Raw genomic sequence first — 17,741 nt, 5'->3', positions numbered from 1 at the left:
ACAGTAAAGTAAAAGAGAATACAAAATTATTGTTCAGAAATTAGTAGCATTTTCATATGCCAATAAGAAACTATCAGAAAGAGAAATTTAAAATAACAATCCCAATATACAATTGCTTCAAAACTATAAAATAGTTAAAAATACATAGTAATAAATTTATTTAAGGAAATAAAAGACCTGTAATCAGAAAAGAAGTTATTGAAGAAAGAAACTGAATAACATACAAACAGATGGAAGGATGTATTGTACAAGAAAGAATCCACATCATTAAAATGTTTATACTACCCAAAGCAATCTGTAGATTCAATGCAATCCCTATCAAAATACTAATTTTTTCCCAGAACTAAAATAAATCATCCTAAAATGTATAAGAACCACAAAAGAACTTGAATAGCCACAGTGATCCTGAGAAACAAGAACAAGTTAGAGGGATCACATTACTTGATATCAAACTATATACAAGGCTATATCAACTAAAACAGCATGGTTCTAGTATAAAAGCAGATATATAGATCAATGGAACAGAATGGAGGGCCCAGAAATAAACCCAGGTCTATATGGTCAAATAATCTATGACGAAGGAGGCAAGAATATACAACGGGGTAAAGACAGTCTATTCAATAAATGGTTTTAGAAAAACTGAAGAGATACATGTAAAAGAATTAAACTAGATCTTTTTCTTACAGCATAGAGAAGAATAAACTCAAAATGGAATAAAGACTTAAATTTAGGCCCTGAAAATATGAAATTCCTAGAAGAAATCATAGGCAGTAAACTATTTGACATTGCCCTGGCCAAGTGTGTTCAGTTGGTTGGAACTTCATCCCATGCACCAAGAGGTTGCAGATTTGATTCCCACTCAGGGCAGAGTAGCAGGTTCAGTCCCCTGTAGGGGCATGTACAGGAAACAACCGATCAATGTTTCTCTCTCACATTGATGTTTCTCTCTCTCTCCTCTCTCTCTAAAATCAATAATAAAATATATGCTTGGCTGAAGATTAAAGACAAACTATTGGACATCACTTTTAGTAATATTTTTTTGAATATATTTCTTCAGGCCAGGGAAACAAAAGAAAAAGTAAACAAATGGAACTACATCAAACTAAAACATTTTGCACAGTGAACAAGTCCATTAGCAAAACAAAAAGAAAACGTACTGAATGGAAGAAGATTCTTGGCAATGATACCTCCAAAAAGGGGTTACTATACAAAATACATAGAGAACTCATACAACTCAACACCAGAAAAACAAACATTCTGATCAAAAAAGGGCAGAGGATTTTAATAGACATTTCTCCAGAAAAGACTTGCAGATGGCCAAGAGACATGTGAAAAGATTCTCAGTGACACTGATCATTGTAGAAATGCAAATTAAAACCACAATGTACTCTCACTATTACCAAGCATTTTTTATAAGTGCTATGTATGAAGAGACAATATTCTCTGCTTCAGTAAAACTAACATTCTAATGGAGGACAAGAGGCCGACTATAAATCAAATAAAAAATAAATTACCTATTATGCAAAGATGAAGATAAAATACAAAAAGAGGACTAGGAAAAACAGAAGGATATTTCAATAATCCAATCAAAATATATTGATGGCTTGGCCTAGGGTAAAGTTTGGAGTTGGAAGACAGTAACAGGGTTATTGTAGGGTTGTGCAAAATTTTCAGAAAAGGTTTCTTAATTAGACCATTGTTAGTGGCCTGCATTCAAGGAAAGTGTTTTAGATGAGTCCATGTTGCTCTTAGAGTTAACTTTTAGAATGAATTGATGCTGATATTAAAAATTTATCCTGCAGGTCAACATTTCTAAATTTCTTAAGTTTCCACCAACAAATCTATAGTCAGAGAATTTACTTAAGCCTTTCATGAATGAATTGTTAAGCTTGGCTCTACTACCATTACTAACTTTTGTATAAAGCAGTATTTCCAAGTCTTTTGGGTCTTGACTGCAATAATACTTAAATAATATGTGCTTCTCAGTACATTACATCATAAGATAGCATACCCCCCCATTATAAAGAAACAGAAAAGTTATTGGGGGTAAGACCATGCTAGCCTACCAATGAATGGCCATACTAGCTACCATTAGAATCCTCATCCTTGTGCACCACTCCCATAATTTATTTCTATTGTAGCTATAAATATCAAGGAAAAACTTCTAACCTCTAGCCAAGTGAAGGGGTCTCTTAAAGGAAATCACTCTCAGAGCCTAGAGTTACCTGAAAATAGAATAAATGGGCATTTATTCCTGCCTGTTCTTCTGCCATGCAATAAACTGTCTGTTTTTCCTGGACCAGCAGGGAAAGAGGAATGCAGTAGGTAGTCTATGGAGAAAGTAGGGGTGCTAGTGGACCAGCTGACACACCCCATTTTGGGGATGGCCAGGGTTTCTTGTGGGTGAAGTAAATATCAAGGGGGATAACCAAATTTAGGGTAATTTGTTGGCACCAATAATGTCATCAGTAGATAAGGAGACCCCTGAAGCAAAGATCAATGTGGTGACTCATATTGAGACAGATCTTTTCCCTGGAGCAGCCTCCCACATGGTCTCATTCTGCACACACACACTTCACTGTGGGGCCAACATTTGGTTACCTGCACATAAGAGTCATTGATGTTCATCCAGCATAGCCAAAGAAGCATTACCAAAAAAGGACTAGTATGATACACCAGGTAATTAAAACAACAACAAAAACAACTATGCCTAATTTTCCAAAATCCCTTTCCTAGCACAACACCAAAAACAAACAAACAAAAACACACACAACAATAACAAAAACATAACTGAAGATTGGCACAAGGAAAAGAAGCAAGTTGATAACAGACTTCTTAACTTTAAGTAGCTTGCTCTGAAATATGGTCTGTGGTGGGAATTAGGAAGTCTTGAGCATAAGCTAGATGTGAGATGGAAATTTCAGATAGGACAGGATTAGTAGATTAGTAATAATGGAATGGGTAAACAAAAAATTAGGGCATCTTCCTAAATTAATAAGGGACACATGGGGCAGTTTAACAGAGAGATCTTCAAGGCTATGATTGAAGAAAATAAACTTGTTTTATGTTTTCTACTCTACTGAGTTTAGACTATTCAATAGAATGGTTTATTTTGTAATCGAGATTGCCTTCTGGCTTTTGAGGGCTGTTCTTCCTACCTACTTTCAGGTGTGTCTGATGAGAGTCTTTGATATTTGAGAGATTCTGTTCTTCCTGATTAAGACTCAGTCAGGTTCTACCATGTCTCGCTGGCAGAAGGTTCTTCTTTTTCTCTTTCTTTGACAAGAACTTCTCCTTCCCATAGTACAATCTGGCAAAAAAAAAAAAAAAAAAATCAGAATGTGGAGAATAGGAGTACAGGTGAAGCTGAGGTGTGTGTGAGTGAAATGGGTTGTCACTCACAGGTGGGCTGGTTACTCTTCCACCACCCATCATCAGTCTCATTGCTCCAGGACACCCACGAGCAATCTAAATCATTTGTCTTAATTTTACGTATTGTGGACCACTCTCAGAATGTGAAAGAAGCCTTTCTTGCTGCATTTTGGATTGAGTCTTTTTTATATTGCAACCCCATATTTTAAAGAGCTCTAAAAATTATCTTTCACTCTTGGCCTTACTCTCTCTCTCTCTCTCTCTCTCTCCCACCCTCTCTCTCTCTCCCTCTTACTGTTAGGTTATAAACATTTCTAAATACATGTTTGTAAAAAAGTTAAAGATATGTAAATTCAAGAGTACATTTGAAAGTGAATTATGTCACTGACCTGCCTGAAAATAACAGTCCACACTGTACTTGAGAAAACACTCAGTTATCTTACATAGACCCACAGAGCTAAGGATGAGTGACCTTGGTGGGCTCCTCCCATCTCACCTCACACTGCACACTTCTATCCTCTAAAGAACCCGGATAGTGTTAGAACTCAGAAAGCACTAAAATGTCTCACTTGAGAAAATGAAGAACTAGACCCATGGAGCTGGTCCATTCCATCCTCTTATGGGAGTTTTTGACCCCCCATATAAATATGTCATAAAAAATAAGAGGATAATGACAGATAATGAATATCTGAATCAGATATGTATAAAAATGAAGACATCAGAAAAAGATGAAAAGATGACCAAAAGCAGTGAGAATACCATAATAAAGAGCTGAAGAATATAGAAGTTGTGAAATTAATTGGGTAGGTAGGCAACAAAAAGTGTATATAGAAAGAGATCTGATGGATCTTGGAAAACAAGTAGAAATAACATTTTTAATAATTCAGATATGAAAGCTCAACTAGAGAGAAAATGGACATCAAAAAAAGCTGTGATACTATTTCTTCTTAATAATGTTTGGAGTGAGAATATTTATTGTGGGCAAACATCTATCAAAGCAATTAAACACACAAACAAATTACCATACCAAAGGAAGCAATTACTTTTTAATGAATGTACCGTTTTTGTTGACAATTAGAGCCCTATAATTAAGGAACCACTTAATGACAAATAATTTGTTGGGATTACTTTTTAAGGACAGTAAAATGAATGTTTTGGGGCTAACTGCTGATACATGGCCTGACAAAAGAAGAGACATTACAGTCAAGAAATGAAAGACTCAGGAACTATCCTTTATATATATAAGTGAAATGTTTCTTTTAAGAAAGACACTGGCCTCGGCTATGCTGGACTGTGGTTTAACAATCTGATTGTGATATCCTATGCTCCTCCTAGTTTGACAAAGTATCTGCTAAGACATCAACTTCAAGCATTTCAGAAATTCAGCAGGACCAAGATAAGGCAAATTCTCTGTCTTCAGTACTCCAAGTCCCGGAAAGAGTAAAAATACAATAACAACTATGATGTATTAATCATTTCCCAATTTCCAGGTATTTTACCAATCATTTTATATAACGCAATATATAATGAGGTGAGGTGGTAGTTATTTTTATCATTGTGTAGATAAAAACATTAACAACAAAGTTAAGTAACTTATAGTAAAATAGGTTTATTTTTATTTATTCAGTTCCAAAATCTAAGGTGTTACCTATTAAGCCACACTGCTACCAGAACATTTCAAATTGTCTTTTCTACTATATTCTGTCTCAGATTGAATTTTTCATGGTAAAACTCTAAATTTCAACATGCAGGATGTAACAGTGGTGGGACTCTCTTGTTTTTGTGTACCATATCAAACCTTACCTGACAGTTTTTTTCACTGCAATATAAAAATTATGTAACATTTTAAATAGTATTATAAAAAGTGCTGACATACTAGAGAGTAATTTTAAGTCAATACAATCAATTCAGATTAGATAAGGACTGCAAATAACTAAATGCATAAAGCCACTTCACTTTATCACTGCTTGAGCAGAGCTGTGTAATGTAACAAATTAAAATAATTGGAAGTTATGCAAAGCATTATTTTTACTTATAATCAAATTATAAGGCCTTTATAATGTTTTATAATTGTATAGTATTTTTAAAGTTATATTTACTGTTTCATTGAGATTTATAATTGTAAGGCAAATGGAGACCTTATAATATGACTTAATAGAGTCTGTCTTAAATGTATTTTGTAATATATATTGGAATATGAGATTCTATAAATAATAAAAGTTCATTGCTGAGAGAAAAAAAAGTCCATGCTTTATATATTTACTTTTATTGTAAATACATACTTTGTAATTTTAATTATTCCTTATAATTTCTTAAAATTTTATGTTTATAGTTCTATTTATATGGAAGGTAATTATGCTTCACATGGAGATCTGTCAGAATTAAATATCAAGCTTCCATGGATTCAGACTTAGCATTAATGGAACCCCAAGTAATTTTAATCACTGCATATAACTAATTATGGTAAGTTCCTACTTAAAAGGTGTTTGGTTGGTTGTTTGCACAGCAAGAAACAAAAGCCATATATTTCTAAAAAATCAATATTCCTAAACAATTCATTCCCTTATAGGACCAATTTCAATCATCTCAATATTCAGCACATTAAATGGTAGTGTCACTTCCCAAGGTTTTCCTGATAGACATATCACAATGCAAGTTTGAAAGGACATGAAATTTACTTTAGATTTGGATTTGATAAATAAGGGACCTTACAGGCAGCTGACGAAGTCACATATAAGGTAAGAAAGTGAGCACAGAAGTGTGGAAATCAGAGGGTAAGTAAAATTTAGAGGTGAAAAGATTATATCATATGTAATATATTCTATAACTTTCTGTTATGCAATTAATTTAAAGTCAGCTAAGCTCAATTTGAACGTAAACTGCTGTTATTTTCTGGCTGAATGATCTTTATCAAGTTATTTAAGCACTCCAATATTTAGAAAATTTACCTATTATGTGACAAAAGTCATATAAAAACAAGACATATTTTATACAAAATCCAACATGGTCAAAAATACCTCCTTTGCAAAACTAAATTTTAGAAGATTATGGAGAATCATCAACATTGTTTTTGAACTACTTCACTTAAACTATATTACTTGTAGTCTATGGTTAATAATTATTTACTTGCAATTTATCTTTCATTTGTGTAACATTAGAAATTCTATTTCAGATGTAGGGATAAATTTATGATTTAAGTGAAAGAAAAATTATTTGAAGGTATACATTAGGAGACTGAGAGATGAGTCAACACTAAGGATTCAACAAAGGGAAATTTATGGTATCAAATGATTTTTAATTGTCCAGTAAAACTATAGTTATTCAAACAGTTATCTGGTAAAGAATACTGAGAAGCATATTCACTTAACAAAATTACACATGGTGGGGTTTGACACACAATAAACTTACGAGAGAAATTGATGCTCTACTGACTAATGGATAACAAACCTAAACTGTTTTATTATAATTTGAAATATTTTATTGGATGAATAAGTATGTTTTAAGATTGAAAAACTGTCCTGACCTAACAATGGATTTCATCATTAAATTTAGAGTTCCAAGATGATTCATTTTTTTGAAGGAAATAAATAACAAACAAAACCATTGTGTCTAGAAAAGAAGTTCAAAAGATGGCATGTTAAAATATTCATGTGTTGTTGTTTTTTTAAAGATAGACTAATGATACTTTTATTCTTTTTTATTTTATTCTCCTAAAGTCTCTTTAATGAGCTTTAGTTTTTAATATAACTATTTGAATATATGAAATGTATAATATATTACATAATTATAAAGAATTTATCATTTAAAATAGTATTTAATTGCAGGCATAAATACTTACTAGAGTGACTCTATTATATATTATTTATTGTGTCATAACTGATTACACACATATACAGTCACCTTTATTTCAATTTAAAATAATATAAATTTTCCTGTATTTTCAATCAGAAAAAAAATCTCAACCCTTCTCTTACACATATTAGTCATATCCCCAGCCAATTCATTTCTGCATTTATTTGTTCTTGATCCATACCCTAAATTAAAGTAAAACAATCTTTCTCATTCAATTCAATACATTGTTTATAAAAAATTTTGTTAATAGTGATATCAAACTTAATGATTAGGCATATTTATCATGTATACAAAAATGAGTTAGACTGATTGTTATGAAGAAGCCATAGTTCACACTTGGTAATATAAGCTAAACAGCTGAATGGTTTTATTTTGCTGAAGATTGGTAAGCAAGAATTTATTATTTATTTTTTCCTTCTTTTCCTTGTCATTGAAAGGTAAAGAACCAAGAGATTTAAGTTTATACACAATAATTATTAAAAAAACACAACTCCAAGGAAATGAAGGTATTAAATAAATTTAAACTAAAATATTTGCTTCATTCTAGTTTCTTATATGGATTATATTTTAGTTGTAGAAGAGACCTGGAAATCAGAGAGCATAAAATCTATTCAGTCAGCTCACCTATGTGCTTCCATTGAGAAATTAAGTTTCTCATTTAGCAATATAATAGTATAATATACCATAAATTATTACACACTATTGGCGAATTACTCCTCCTCACTTCAAAATTGTCAAAGTACACGATGGGATCATATGGCCCTCTACACAGAAATATGTACTTTTTATCTTGCCAGTAATCTCTTTTACTTAAAAAGTATATAAAATAGTGCAAGGCACTGAAAGAATAAACATGAAGAATTTGTAAACTATAGAATTCAGAAACACTAGGACTGATAGGAGAAAATAACAATAGTAAATAAACCACAGATGAAAATATGCAAAAGATGAAATTGTTCTAAAAGTGGGATTAAGTTCCTTTCTCAGACAATAAATAAATGAACAAATAGCTACAAGCAGAGGGGACCCTGAGTGAGGACACATCACTTAATGAGCAGGCTCTTGTATTCTAGAATCTGGGTATAGAGCTCGTATTGTGACTTTGTTGTGTAGCAGTCGCCTATGGGCTTGTTAACCTAAAAACAAAAAGCCAAATGGAGATGCAACCAGCACTTATTTGAGATAAAAAAGAAGTGCAGACTGGGTAGCACTGATTCAGGCAGAAACCCAAATAATATTACAACTATGAGGTGAAGGTAAATTCTATTTTTATGTGGTATTCTTGTTTTAGAATTCTATGTTAACTTATCTGTTAGGGTTTTTATTTAATTTATTCATTAGCTATTTTTTAGTGGTTGCTATAGGAATCACACTATACATAATTAATTTTTCAGTTAACAGAGTTAATATTTTGACACTTCATGTAACAGATAGGAACATTTCAACCATAACTGTTCATTTACACTATCCCTCCCATCATTATGCTATAGTTGTCAGGTGAATTACATCTAATACACTATTAATCTCAGAATACATTGTTAAAATATAAAACAGACCTATTTATTTTATAGAATTGAGGGGAATAATAGTCTTATATTTACCCACGTGCTTACTGAATAATAGTCTAATATTTACGAGGCAGTATATGCAGTGTTCTTTATTTGTCTTTGAAGATCTGAGTTTTAATGTGGTATTACTTCACTTCAGCCTGAAGAGTTTTATTTAGCCATCTTGTAGTGCTAATCTGTAGAGGTGAATTCCTATTATTTTTTGTTTGTTTGGTTGTTTGAAAAAAGTCTTTAATTTACCTTCATTCTTAAAGTATATTTTCAGTGTATGTAAAATTTTTAATTGATGGTTTTTTTCTTGCCATACTTTAAAGACGTTTCTCTCTCATCTGGTTTTCATTGTTTCTGATAAGTCAGAACTTGAATGATCATTATTCTATTTTGTTCTTTCTGTATCCTGCTTAGCCTTTGCTGATGAGCTTGTTGAATCTGAATATCTTTCACTAAAAAGAATGGTAAAATTTTGGTTATTATTTCTTCAAATGTCTTTTCTGCCCCATTTTTTTTTTACTTCCTTTAGAAATTCCTATTCCTTGTATTTTAGATATTTTATTACTGTTCCACAAACCCTGGCTGGTTTGGCTCAGTGGATTGAGCGTCGGCCTGCGAGCTAAGTGTTGCTGGTTCGATCTTCCAGTCAGGGCACATCAGAGAAGGAAAACTCTGATTCCAAAAAACCTCCGCTGCCTTGCGGCATACCTCTTCAGGGGAAAGACTAAGGGAGTAAACCCCGACAGAAAATCCGGAGCCGGAGTCCCTAAGGCGGTTTGATGTTGTAGTCAACACCGGCAACTCCTGCGGCGCACCTGAAGCCAAGCTGTATTGACTCCGTCTTTCCCTTGGACCCTTCAGCTGCGAAGAGAGGGAGGGTCTGCTGCATGGGCAACAGCAGACCCTCCATATCACCCTGCGCAGGCTCTGTAGCTTCAGCTCTTAAGAAGCTACACCATCGTCTCTCGAGACGGACGGCTGCCGACGACGACGATGAGGTGAAGGCAAAGTATCTTTATGGGAGAGGGAAGGGAAATAATTTCATGAATAGATGGGAGGAATTCCTACTGGTGCTCACAAGTTAAGAAAGGAATTTCTATAGCTACTAATAAACTAAGCTATTCTTCAGCAGTTAATGGTGCTGCTAGTTCTAAAGAATGCCCTTAATTTTCAGTCCTCCTAATCAGGATGTTAGCTTTATGAACAATTGTTTGCAATACACTGTTGCTTTAGCCCAGTCAAAGGTTATTTTGCCTAGTTCAAACATCCCGAAGGTTATATAAAGAGTAAGTTGTGGAAGATTATTTTTTGGGGATGGTTGGCTCTGATTCCATTTTGGAATGTCTCAGTTTTTACAACTTTTCACAGGTAAAGCAGCGGGTGAGGATACTGACCTGAAAAGATGAGCTCTGCTAGGAAATAGCTAGAAAAATCTGGATGTCTAGAGGTAAGCCTACCAAAAAGTTGGTATAGTTGGACCTTCATTAGCTCTGCTGCTCTCTCTTCCTCCAAGCCCCTGTCATCAAAACCAGCACCCCTGAGAATCAAAATAGAGCTCATCAAAGATGAATTAAATACCATGCAGAAGAATAACTAAAACCTGGGGCAAGCTAGTAAATGTTTAATTAATAAATAACTCTTAAGAAATGAAAAGGACAAAATGAGCCCTGATTCGTGGCATTGCTGATTTCTATGTTGTAAATATTTCTACTATGACCCATTTCAAACTAGCATTGTTAAGTCAGTGAATGGAGAGTTGGGGAAAGATGCATACAACCACTCCCTGAGCTAGTCTGAGCACATAGATGACTGTTATACAGTGGGACATTAATTTTCGTTCACTTTGAAAATATTTTGTGAGCTCCTCCAATCTCAGGTATCATTTAAGATGTTAAATATATGTGGGGAGCTTAGCAGAAATATTCCCTCTTTTTATTAAGCTAACATTCTAGTTAGCATGTGCAGGAAACAGAGTTAAAAAAATAATACGATTTTTGATAAGTGCTATAAATCAATAAAATAGAGTGACTAGGGGTATAATGTGATTAGTTGAGAGCAATTAGTAACCACCTCACATTTATTCTGATGCCTGAATAATAGGAAGGTAATATCAGGAAAGTTCTGGGCTTCGTGTTTTAGGCAGAGAGAACAGCCATGGCAGGGCCTAGTCTGGTATGTCAGATGCAGAAAGGAGATACAGTGGGTAGAGACAGAGAGCAGGGAAGAAAGTCAGGGGAGACAAAACCAAAAATATGGCAGAGGTCAGATTATATAAAGCCTTGTAGAGAATGTGAGGAGATTCAATTTTATTCTAAGTGCAAAGTGGAAACTTTTGAAGCTTTTAAGCAGGGAGGAACCTGAAATTACTGCTATTTTCAGAGTATGATAAGAGTAAAACAGGAAGACCAGTTAAGAGTCTACTGTACTACAGACTGTTAGAAAATAACTGCCACACTTATTTCAGATAAAAGACTGCGAATAGGTCAAGAAATCTCTCAATTCAACATACAACCCCATTTTAAAATGGGCAAAGATTTAAACAAACATAGTAAAATGAGATCTATGAATGATGAATAAGCACAGGAAAAGATACTAAACATTATTAGTTCATATAGTACACAACTATTATGATGAAATTCACTTATTTTATCAAATGTTGGCAAGGATGTGGAGGAAATGAAACTCATATACTGCTATTCCTCTTTTAGCTAGGCATTTAGCAAAGAGAAAAGAATGCATATATATACACATACACACTTATACATGAATATTCATGTCAACTTTCATTATAATAGCCAAAACACTAGAAATAATCAAATGTCCTTAAACAGGTGAATGGATAAACAAATAGTAGTTTATCCATATAATAAAATATTGGTAGGCAACACATGGTGAATCTCAAAATAATTATGTTAAGTGGAAGAACCCAGAAAAAAACAAGTAAGTTTTAATAAAAGCAAATAAGTTATGATTTTATATCTAGAAAGTTCTAGAAAACTCAAACTTTTAAGTTCATGAAGCAGATCGCTGTTTGTCTGAGGATGGAGAGATGGGAGATCTAGCTATAAAGGTGTGTGAGAAAATTTTGGGAGGTGATGGAAGTGCTCATCATCTTGGTTGTGATGAAGATTTTATGGTAGTCAACACATGTCCAAATTAATCAAATTATACACCTTAAATATGTGCAGTTCATTTTAGTTCACATGTGTCTTAATAGTATACATGAGAGAAAAGCAGCATCGATCCAGATCCAACAAAAAAGTATGATGATTTGGTCCGAAATGGTTACAGTTACAGATGATGGGGAGTTTCAGATGTAAACAATATTTTGAAGTGTAAGCTGACAAAAGTTTTAGCAGGTGTGAAGGAGGAAAGCTAGGGCAGAATGGAATACACACTGATTTCAAAGCATATGTACCTCGAGAGCGGCCATTTACTTTTTAAATTGTACCTCCATTATCTACTGGAAGGGAGGCATTTTCAACTTTAATTACAAAACATTTTCATTTCTCTAAAACATGCTGAACATAATTTTTTAATCGGATTTTTTCCTGACTTTTATCATGATTTATTACCCTTGCATTAGAGATGGAGAAGTGGAAGACTGAAATTTCTGAAACATTGGTTACATGTTTGGCTATAAATGGATGTGGCACATATTTTTACTTACAAGAACTATTAGTCAGGGGCAAGAAAGAGAGGAAAAAACTCATTATATATTCAAAATGTATAAATTAATGCAGTAATACAGCCAAACATTTATCTAGATATTATATAATACTTGTTAAATAAGTGGACCATTTACTCTTTATAACATTTGTTAGCATTAAAAGTTAGCAAATATGAAATGTTAAATTTTTAATATTCTTTTTCTGTTACAACTGTCCTATTTTTCCCATTTCTCCCCCCTGACATGGTTAAGTTTTTGAAAATTAAATAATCCCTGTGGGCAGTCATGTAGCTAGCATCTGATGATGTTATTAAACTTGAATACTCTAATTCTTTCTAGATCAGCCATCATGTTTCTCCAATATATTTACTATAATCTTAGAACATCATTTTAAACATTACATTGAAACACATTAGTTTCAGGTTAGTTTCTTTTTCTCTAGCTCCAGCAATAACTTTCATTTTCTTAGCGTTAAAAACGTATCAGAGATTGAGCTGTCAGATTTAAGCTAGGTTACTCTTTTTATACCAATGAACAGAAAACAACAGAAGTAGTGTTCTCCCTGCCCCATCTTACTGGGGGGAAAATACCTAATTAACAATATAATAGTTTTTTTTCCTGTACCAAGATGTGTGCATCCAGGGACAAAGTAGTGGAAATTGGAATGTCACTTGTTTGACTCACTCAAAAGTTACATGTTTTTATCTGTAAGCTTTTGAATTCCCCTAGGTTAAAAGTCTTAATATCAGTAAAAGTAAGGATGGAGCCATTTATGCTATGGTAAAAAAAAAAAATCACATCTTTTTTCCATGACAAAAATAATTTATGTCACAAACATTCACCACAGTCTGATGCAGATCAGGCAGTATTTCCCATCTGGGAACCACAACATCTAGAACATGTGGCCTCCAAATCCAGTGCAGAAAGAGAGAGACTAGCCTTGGGGAGGTAAGCACACAATACAATTTGCAGATGATGAACTTTAAACTTGTATACCTGAAACCTGTATAATTGTATTAACCAATTTCACCCCAATAAATTCAATTTAAAAAAAAATATCTTTGATAGTGACTCAGAAAATATATCACAGCCAGCTTTATTTAGGTACTGTTGAATAAGCTTTGAAAAAAGTCTTTATTTTGAATCACTCTTTCCTGATTATATGGCAAATTTTTAAAATATTTTATTTTATTTTTTAGAGAGAGGGGAAGGGAGGGAGAGAAACATCAAACAGTTGCCTCTCTCACACTCTCAACCAGGAACATAGCCTGCAACCCCGGCATGTGCCCTCACTGGGAAGCAAGCTGATGCCTTTTCAGTTTGCAGGCTAGTGCTCAACCCATTGAGACATACCAGGTAGGGCTATTTGGTTATTTTTTTAAGGATACTCTTCAAGTTCTATTAGCAAAAGAGTAGAGCTTTGCTCAGCAAGGTTAACCTCCCAAGTTCTAGAAAAGCAATGCCTACTTCCATATTTGGAAAAATAGAATGCTTACTCTTCTCCAAACAATTTCTGGAGAACACTAATGGGAAATAAAACAGTTTAAATGTATAGTGTATCCCACTGTGAGTCTGGACCTGCCTATTCTATTAAGTCACTAAATGAGGTGCATTTACATTCAATTTGCCAATCATATCTGTCTCAGTATTTCAATGAAGATAAATTATAACTGTTGGTAATTAGTTAACTGGTAATTTACTCATCTATCTCCATATTGTGGTTTTTCCCATCTTGTTTATTATATTAATTTTTCTTTTTCATTTCTACAGATGGGAGAGCAAAATTAGAATAAATATCAGCCCTGAAATTCCCAAGTAAATAAAAGCCAGGCAGCTTTTAGTGCTTAGGAAATTAGCTTTTATTTAAAAGTGAGTGGAAAGAGGCATGGAGACATAAAATAAGAACCACCTAATGTAAAATGTAAAATTGTATTCTGAAATAGTAGAAGAGCTATAGGTAAAGCCATAGGAACAGAAAATAAGTTGGATTTAGAAGATACGTTCATTCTTCCATCCACTGTAGAGTGACCAGAGGCAAGTAGTTGACTTCTCTAAATTTCAACTACATTGTGCTAGCTAAGATCCTTTAATTTAAGCAATGAAATAACTTTTCTTGTCGAAGAAGAAAAACAATTCATTAAAGGATATTACATAGTAAACAGACACTCAGGAGGACAAAAGAAGAGATCTGGACAAAGTTCAGCCACGATAAATAACCATATCACACAGCACTGACTACAGATGGAAAGTCCCTGTTGCCAATATTTGTGCTTGTACCCAGAAATAAAAAAAATATCTAAATAATCCAGTTAGCTATGATGATTACAAATATGTCACAATTCATTTGTTTAAACTACTAAAGGAGAAAACTCTTCACAAAGGAAATAATGACAGCCATAAAGACACAATAAATATGTGACACCCTAGTTTCTCACCCTGGAATCCTTTATGTAATAATTTTTTCCACTCTGTCAACTGAGACATTTAGACAATAATGGCACAGCATCACATTTATAATCTAAAGGGTTTTACATCTTTTTTGGTACTTAATATGAACAGGATCCCAAGATGGTTCTGCACATCCTCCTCCTAGGTGGTACTTTATAATTACTCTCTTTCCTAGAGCAGATACTCACTAAGTACATCTTGAATTAATGGATTATGGATTTTGATGAATTTGAGGATTGAAAACACATCTACTTCCAAATAAAACTTACTTTACCTCAGAAAACTCATGTTATGTTGAAGATAGGGGTTGGTATAGAATTATCTGGTCTTACTGAGTGTTTAATAAATATCTCAGATATTTAATTGTTTTTAATTTAAATTGATTAAATACACATTAGATAAAAGTATTTTTCAGTTAATTCAGATTACACTTTCCCAAATATAGTTCTTTGAAAAACAGATGATTTACATATGTTTTAAACAAAATCAACAAAATTCAGCGAAGCAAATAAGGCAGGTAGTAATAGTTACTCATTAACAATTTTTAAGCTTTAAGTTATTCCAAGTAATGTCATAAAAATCTATATAGAACACTATATTTTTCTGAAGTAATTACATATTTTAATCATATAAGGTGTATTATATTTTTTAAATTTTATGTTTTTAAATGACTTATTTTATAATTCATAAGAAATCACATTGTAAATTTTTTAAAGTATATTTTATTGATTATATTGTTACAATAGTTCCAATTTTTCCCCTTTGCTCCCCTCCACCCAGCACCCCCCTCCCCCAACAATCCCCCCTCCCCAAGTCCATGCCCATGGGTCGTACATACAATCTCTCCTGCCTCACCCTTTCATATATTCTTCTTCTTCTTCTTTTTTTAAAAATTAATTAATTAATTATTTTAACAATAAAAAATAACAATCCCTCCCTCTCAGATATTAAGACCCTTTATAATCTTATAAAGGACAATGGGCGAAGATCTCGAGCTCCTCTAGCTGCTTCAGCTGGACATGGTCGTTGTCCTACCTACCCTTGGGTCCAGATATCCCTAATAAGAGTGGGGGTGGCCTACCCACATGGGGAAGGATCTTGCAGACTCCAGGTTGGTTGGCTGTCCCCAGACAACAGCGTGCTTGATTTAACAAGCTGCCATCCTTGTTGCATTCTGGAGGCAACAGATTTGGCAACAGGGTTAAAAGACATCATTCAATCCATAACCACTAGATGACAAAAGACAGGTATTAATTTTTCAATGTCCCACATTAGGGAAAAGAAGGGCTTCTTTGGAGGAAGGTGTGCCAGGTACATTTCACCTGTCCAAAACCCTTTTGTCCATTATACTTAGTTTGGGCATAGGGAAATAGTTTAGGTTTCCCCCATCTCAGACCTCTGGGCTCTTTCTGTCCAAGCCATTAGGACAGAAAAGAGAAACTAGTTTTAAAGTGAAGCCCACAGACCACCCCATTCTTCACCAACCCAGGAACTTAATTCAGCCAAACCGTTGAGTCTCAGGAGGCAGCGCTGCAGAGAGGATTAAGTGAGGCCTATACGTACAGACAATCACTCAGGTAATGAGATCATAGGCTTATGCCTTTTGAAAACAGAAAACACATGTTAATTTATGTAACATAACCCACATACAAGTCTCTAAATCTGTAGGACTGTCTTATCGGAAAGACATCCTGTTGCAAGACATTTGACATTCTTCTTGCCTGTAAATTAAACATCTTTGATAATACCACAGACATAGTTTAATTTTCAAATCAAAACAAACTTTAAATGAAGATAAACTTTAAAGACTGTTAGCTGCACTACTTTATAGTCTACCACTGAGCGTTGCAATTTTCCTTGAATCACAATTTTTCTCCCTAAGATTACCCTCCTTGTCATTAAAGGAACTGCATTAAGTCCATTTTTAATTTATCCTGTTCATTTGCATAAACACAACAAGAGCAGCAAATGATCACTTATGATCTTTGGTTCCGCTTTGCTGGAACTTACGCAAGGAACATTTAGGGTGAACTTCAGTCTGCCCTTCAGGGCACAGAAGCTGAGCCACATACCTGGCATTCAGCCTTGCCTGTAAACACCAGTCTTTTCCAAGTCCTTCTGGTTTTCCATTGTGCCTTAAGGTCCCTTCTAGCCATCTTTCAGGAAAACAACCTTCATTCCTTCCCTGGAGAGATTGCCATGGACCGCAGATCCAACCAAGGTACCAGGCCTTTTATCCTGTGGGCTTTTATTACCTTTGAAAGTCAATCCCAGTTCCTCAGGGCTTTTTGGTAACAACCAGAGCCCAAGCATGTCTCCTTTAGGCATGACATTCCAGTCAAAGTCTTAGTAAAAAAAAACCTCTATTAACAACTGGTCTTATTAGTTTTATGCAAGAAACTTATGTCATTATTTACTTTTTTAGGATGCCAATCTCTGGAGGGATCAGATAGGGAGAAAAATATACAGTGTGAAGGAAAATCCTTGTCCTTCTAATATTCACTGAACTTGCGTTTCCATTCTTTATATTTTCATTTTTTCCCCCACTAAAAAATTTTTTTTTTGTTTTTCCATTACAGTTGTCTGACGTTTTTTTCCCCCTCTTGCTTCCCTGCACCCTGACCCCCCTTCTCCCACATTCAGTCTCCACTGAGTTGCCCATGTCCATGGGTCATTTATACATGTTCTTTGACTAGACCCTTCCCTTTCTTACCACTTCTCTCCCCCTTTGTTACTGTTAGTTTATTCCCTGTTTACATACCTCTGGTTCAATTTTGCTCATTTGTTTGTGTTGTTCATTGGTTTCCTGTAATAGGTGATAGCATAAGGTATTTTTCTTT

General features: G+C 34.1%; 1 pseudogene; it reads right to left on the bottom strand.

The window, feature by feature from the left end:
- LOC150021152 (ADP/ATP translocase 3 pseudogene) overlaps nt 1-3,432 on the bottom strand; it is a 46,753-nt pseudogene extending 43,321 nt beyond the window's left edge.
- Nucleotides 3,433-17,741: the final 14,309 nt, after the last annotated feature.

The sequence above is a fragment of the Furipterus horrens genome, unplaced genomic scaffold (genome assembly GCF_987537825.1).
Source record: "Furipterus horrens unplaced genomic scaffold, mFurHor1.1.pri manual_scaffold_1, whole genome shotgun sequence".
NCBI classification, from domain to species: domain Eukaryota; kingdom Metazoa; phylum Chordata; class Mammalia; order Chiroptera; family Furipteridae; genus Furipterus; species Furipterus horrens.
The sequence above is the reverse complement of the archived record's forward strand: the minus strand, read 5'-3'. Positions and strand labels throughout refer to the sequence as shown.